This window comes from Euprymna scolopes, chromosome 29 (assembly GCF_053919585.1).
Source record: "Euprymna scolopes isolate OS-2025 chromosome 29, ASM5391958v1, whole genome shotgun sequence".
In the NCBI taxonomy this organism is placed as follows: Eukaryota; Metazoa; Mollusca; class Cephalopoda; order Sepiida; family Sepiolidae; genus Euprymna; species Euprymna scolopes.
In genome coordinates this window covers 79,369,407-79,376,452 of record NC_136510.1, presented here as the reverse complement: position 1 = coordinate 79,376,452, position 7,046 = coordinate 79,369,407, and positions in this window count along the sequence as shown.

Below are 7,046 nucleotides of genomic sequence, written 5' to 3'. Positions count from 1 at the left end.
ACATCTTTGGTGTTGCGCCCATCGCTAAACCGAATGTTTAAATTAAGGCTAGTCAACCGAAAGGAGGGATGACTTTCAAAAATATCGGCGAAAAAGCGACGTCCCTCCTTGTACAAAAGTGTCCAGTTGAGGATGAAGGAATCAATGTTTTTGGCCCATTTTTCGATATTTGTCGTCCGGAGGGTCGAGCTTCAAAATGGTACAGATCTCGTGAAAATCCGTCGCCTCTGTCAAAAGTTTTTGCACGACATACATACATACATACATTTAAACAGACAGGTGAGATTTATATTATAGAAGATGACGTCATACTTTAGGTAAGGATCACAGATCGTCTAAATGAACCGTTATAAGAGCTCTGTTTCTCACTCCTTACTTTCTCTAGTCTGATAGGTAGTGTCGTCATTTGGTGACGTCATCTAATGTGTACGACGATGATTGGCACCCTTCTTTTAATGGATGACGTCAAACTTTAGTGAAGGGTTACGTATCATCTAGATAAAATGTTATAAAAGATATATCTCCCTTCTCTCTTTCTCTGCTTTAGTGAATGGCGTTATCATCTTGTGATATCATCCACTCTGCAAGGTTATCGTCAACTCTGTTTTATTACTGACGTGATATCTATAAATATAAAAGCGAAAATGTATGTATGTTTGTATGTGTGTTCGCTTTTTCTGTATGTCTACAAAAGGCTTTTTTCAGAGAAGCGGTCGGTCGGTTCACAACTTTTTAAAACTTTTTATATCACATATAAATCGTAATGTCTCAGAGTTAACAACGAAGCTCGCCTGTCTATTTAATTTGCTCGATTTCGGGAAGATAAATATTCAACATTTGTCGCTCGCCGCATGTGGGTTAGTCTTTTTCCTATAACATCTTGGGAAAAAATAAAAATCCCGCAGTCAAACTTGACCTTATTAACTCATTAAAACGGGCACCTGCCAAATCCAGGTAATTAAATAAATTCAAACGTGTTTCCGTTAGCGCCTCGCGGTGGGGCAATTGTTAACGTCGCACGTTTCTTTTTTTTTTCACACTTTAATTTATGACTTTGCCTCAACGGTTCGGGTTCGATCCTCATACTTACTTTTTTTTTTAACTCCCCCACCCCCGGAGTTTCCACACACACCTCCAAACACTCGGGCAACGCCAGGTACCCCTCGCTAGTTTAAAATAAAGGTTCACGTATCTTCTAGATCAGTGATTCTCAACGGAGATCGACATGGACTCCCGGATCTATGTAACAGTGCTCCTTTAAAATAAAGCACAGATCAAATTTCTCTATTTTTTATTAATGCAAAATACAATAAACTATGGGGGTCCGCCAAACAATAATACGAGGAAAAAATGATCGATGAGTAAAAAGGTTTTCTTGAGTAAAGAATCAACTCAAACTTCTTGGTCATTCTTTCTCATCCAATTTTTCTTAAAGTACATATATTTGATCCATTGCTCTTTCTGCGTCTGGCTGACTACAATATGGTTGTGTTCAAGTCTAACGTAAATAAGTTCTTGATGAGCCGTTCCATATAAGTTATCAAATTTGCCGAATTTTCATTACTAATGATTGCTATATTGTCCAATTTCTACTGTACACTCTTTAACTCTTATCCTTGAGTGGCCTCTTAGCCTTGATAATGTGGTGATGCCTGTGTAAAAAAAAGAAAAAAGAAAAAAGGAAAAGAATGTTCTCTCTATTGCTCTAAACGTTTTCTTACACCTAATGCTATTCTCTATTTGTCTATCTCTACAAATCTACGATCAAGCCATGTATGGAATAATATTGTAGTCATATTTTAAACTGGTGAATTTCTATCCCATTTGAAGGTTCTTCATAAGGTGCAGAAACGTATCTGCAATTTAGTTGGTCTCCATGCTTTCTTCTTTTTCTGCAACCTCTCTTGCACAGGCGTGATGTCGCTAGTCTCAGTCTTTTCTATAAATATAAATATGGTATGCGTTCTTTAGACCTATTCCCTCCTTTTGTTCCAGCTTGTTTGGCTCGTTGGTCTAGTATTGTCCATCAATTCGCTGTTATGATACCTAAACCCTTGGTCTATTTAAGACTCAGATCGATAGACATCTCCTGTCTTTGCGATAATCATCTTTGATAATCATCTTGTTAGCTCCTTATATTAAGTGGCTTGTCTGGAGCGATTTCTATAAAAGAAATCACTAGTGTAGATAAAATGTAATAAAAGCTATATCTACCATCTCTCCCATCCATCTCTCTCTCTCTCTTTCTCTCTTTCTCTCTCTCTCTCTCTCTCTCTCCCTCTGAGCTACCTATATATTTCTCTCTCTCTCTCTGTCTAAGCTACCTATATTTTTTTTTTCTTTTTCTCTCTCTCAGCTACCTATATATTTCTCTCTCTCTCTCTCTCTCTCTCTTTCTATCTTTCCCTCCCTAAGCTACCTATATATTTCTCTCTCTGTTTCTCTTTCTTTCTCGCTCTCCCTGAGCAACCTATATATTTCTCTCGCCTCTCTCTCTCTTGGTTGGAGAGAGAGAAAGAGAGCTCTCTCTCTTTCTCTCTTTCTCTCTCTCTCTTTCTCTCTCTCTCTCTCTCTACCAATCTGGTTTAATGATGATATCATCATTTTGCGACGTCATCAACTATACACTGTTATCCCTACCTCTGTATTGATGATGACGTCACAAAGTGTGCACGAGGAGAAGCAAACAAGTAAGGCAACAAACAAGCATACACGCATGTATGTAGACTAGTAAGCAAACGATTCCAATATTTTTCCCGATTCTGATACAATTACCGATTCTGTTCAAAATTTCCGATTCCGATACAATTACCGATTACGATTTCAATTCTTTTAAAATCGCTAAATATTTAGCTATAGAGTTGTTATTTTTTGTTCGGATTACCGTAAAAACCCATGTAATATGCGCATATATTTTAGCAAACGTAAACATACACTAGGGAGCAGGTATATCGATTTTATTTTGACTACTAAATTAAAATCATTTGATATTTATTATGTTATCATTAGTACTGGAAATGGAAAACGAAGTTTTAAATAAAAGCCAACAAAAACAAAAAAGTAAACAAATCGCTTTTGGAATCAGAAAATGCACACATATTCTTCCGATACCGATTCCGATACTCCAAAAAGTTCGATTTTTCGATTAAGCATCCCCACACGAATCAAGATTGACGAATAAATTAAGTCCTCGTCTACGGCGGGTTACAGATTTATAGTTGATATATTAAGTTGAGGAGAAGGTTCTTGCGGAAGTTTTAATATTGATTTCAAATAATATATTTTCAAATATGTTTTCGTTATAATACTTTTACTTTATATATCCTTTTAGAGATCGTTTTTCGCTCTATCTAATCGTTTGAATTAGAATCATTTTAAGAGTTTTAGTCAAATCCAATCCACGCACGACTGTTCGAAATCTTGCTTTTGAATCAGACATAACGTATACGATGATTTCTAACCACTTGAGAGTGATTGGAACGACAAAAAAAAATTATAAATGGGTGCCTCACGAACTGAACAACTAAAAGAAACGCTATTATGAACGCAACAAGAACGACTTGTTTCCCGACTGGAGTTTGACTTGCGATGAAAAGTGGGTTCTTTACGACAACCAACGATGTTCAGTTCAGTGATTAGATACCGACGAAACTCCACAACACTTTCCGAGGCCAGAGCTGCACTAAAAGAAGGTCATGCTGACTGTTTGGTGGTCTGCGACCGGTCTCATCCAGTTTTTTTTAATGCACCCGAAACAATTACGGCGGTAAAGTACTGTCAACAAACGAATGAAATGCATCAGAAACTTCGGCAACAACACCCAGCATTAGTCAACAGAAAGGGCCCAATTCTCCTCCACGACAATGCCCGACCACACATTGCTAAACTGACCCTGCAGCAGTTGAATGAATTGGACTACTAAACTTTGCTTCATCCACCATACTCTCCAGACTTCTCGCGTACAGACTACCAGTTTTTTTAAGCATCTCGACAACTTTTGCGTGAAAAGTACTTCAAGAACCTAAGCAATATAAAAAATGCCTCCAGCCACAAAAACACAAGATTTTTACGTTACTGACATAAATACACTTGTTTTGCGTTGGCAAAAGTGTGTTAATTCTGATGGGGCTTATTTTGATCAATAAATGTCTGTTTTAGCCGAGATATGTTTATCTGAATTTAAAAGTTAAACACAGCAAGAACTTTCTTGTCACCCTGATAAAGCTGAGAAATTTGGACGCTTGGTGCATGTTGTCAGATGACTCCGAAGGTTGTTCGCCGTGTCTCAAGAAGTTTGTGAGAAGGTGCTTAGTCCTGTCGAAACATGTTCGGCACTCTATTGCTAATTTTTTTTTCTATCCGCGGCCTAACAATGGTTTCAAACATTTTCAGTCCGCCCAGAAACATTAGCTCTAACAAAACAGTGAGAAGATCAGGCTTGACCTCTTGACATGTGCTATGTATGGAATTGATGAAAGAAAGACCAATCGAAATACAACACAAAAGGTTCACAGAGGCCACTAGTGTTAAGTTAATAACCAATATGAGTAAAAACCGCCGATTAACTCAGACGTGTGAATAGTTCTTGGAACCAGATTGAGGAAATCAATGCCGTTAACGGTATAATGTTATTTAAAAATATATGCGTACAAATAACTACGAGATTATTTTTTTTCGCACGAGGATAAGGGTTAAATGAATATACAGTGTTTACCGGGATAACAGTGTAGTACCTGTAAATGGTAGAAATTGGGTATATTTTGATTGTGTAAGGAGACAGCTCAACAAGGAATTATTTACATTCGACTTGAATACGACAATGTTGTAGTCAGTTGGAAAGCAGGATAGTGGGACAGAGTTCCACACGCGAGCAGTTTTAAGAATAAAGCTTTGTTCATGACATTTGTGTTTAGATTTAGAGACAGAGAAAGAGTAGAGGAAATTGTTGATAGTGGTTGTAGCTAGACGAGTCTTTTTGTGAAGGCTTGACAAGGGGTGACCATAGATTAAAGCTCAGACGAGCATATCTATATTTGCTATATTTAAAATCCAAAATATCAGCGTAAGCAACACACGTACACATGAGCGTACACAAATACGTATATATATATATATATATATATATATATATATATATATATATATATATATATATATATATATATATATATATATATATTGCCAAAAGTGTGCTTATTCATAAAGTCTGAAGAAATGATGGTTTTGAAAATTTTCAAACGACATAATGCTTGAAATTGTCGAACTGGACATGGAAACAATTGTAACGTAAATTGAAATACACTTTTTGTTGCCACCAACACCTTGTTTTGAAGTCTTGTTTTTGCTTACACAGTATATTAATGCGCAATTATAAAATTTGATAATTTTGTAGCTTACTCTTTAAGTCAACCATTTTTGGCTTAAAACTCATTGGTATATGAAAATTTACTGAATTTCACGAACTCAGTATAATTACATATAAGTCTCTCTCTCTCTCTCTCTCTCTCTCTCTCTCTCTCTATATATATATATATATATATATATATATATATATATATATATACAAGGGGCGTGCAATAAGTGATGCCTCTGACCCACTTCCCATAGCAGTAGAGCAACGAAACTTGGCACACTTATTAGTCTTTCTCTACATAGGAACCACCTAGAGTTATGCATTTCTCCCATAGTTTGATGCAACTCTGGAGATTGTTTGTGTAGAACACCCCAGGTTGATCCTTTAATCACGATGTGACTTCAGAAATCAAGGCTGCATCATCTGGGAAACGCTTTCCTTTCAAAAACAATTTATGGCTTGGAAGAGGTGAAAGTCAGAGGGTGCAAGGCCAGGAGAGTAGGGAAGATGGGGCATGCTTCATAACAACCCGCCCGTGCTTCTGATCTGTCTACATGCGAATTGTGGACCGGAGCGTTGTCCTGCAAGAGGAGGGTACCTTTGCTGATCTTACTCCGCCTCGTGATTTTGATAGCTTCCCTTAATTTCCTCAAAAGTGAAGCATAATAGGCTCCTGTAATTGTGGTACTCTTTGCCAGGAAATCTGTCATCTCTACTTCGTCCTGGTCCCAGAATACTGTGAGCATGATCTTGTCAGCGGAGGGCGGCATCCTTGCCTTCTTTGGAGGTGGTGATTCCAAGTGCTTTCACTGCATTGACTTGACTTTGGTCTCTGGCACATGGTGATGGACCCAGGTTTCATCCTGTGTAATCAGTCTTTTGAAAAACTTTGACTCATCTTCTTGGCACATCTCCAAATTCATCCTCGAGCACTCAATGCGTTCTCGCTTCTGGAATGGTGTGAGCAACCTGGGAATCAACCTGGCAGACACCTTATGCATATGCAAATGGTCATGAATGATAGTTTCCACAGCCCCTGTACTAATCTTGACATCTTGGGCTATTTGGCGAATAGTAATGCGCCGATCTTCCAAAATGGCAGCCTCAACTTGACGGACAGATGCCTTATCAATGGCAGAAGGGAGGCGACCAGGTCTGGGGGCTATTTCCACAGACTTCCAGCCATGTTTGTAATTCACAATGTCAGCATATTACAAGGTCATATGATGGGGCATTATCACCATAAGTTTCTTTCATTTCATTAAAAGTCTCCTGTGGTGTGCGTCCTTTCAAATGCAAAAACCGGATCACTGCTCGACATTCAACAGGCTCAATTTCACACCTGACTCAATTCAAACACCTGTAAAACAGAAACCACAATAAGTTATGAGCTGTAATTTGTCACATAACCCGTAGAGATATAAATCATTGCACATGCAAAATTTTAGCTAGATCAGACAACTGGAAGTGGGTCAAGGGCATTACTTATTGCACGCCCCTTGTATATATATAATTAATTTTTTAGATTCATAAATTTCATTAAATGACTGGCCATGAGTAAGACCAAAGCTGTCTTGTTGCCTGATATTGTCTTTTAAGACTGAAACAGTAAATTTATTGTAGCGATTCATGGGAATGTTGTTTATCTAAATTGAATAAAATAATATTCTGATCTTTTTTAATTGAGCACTAT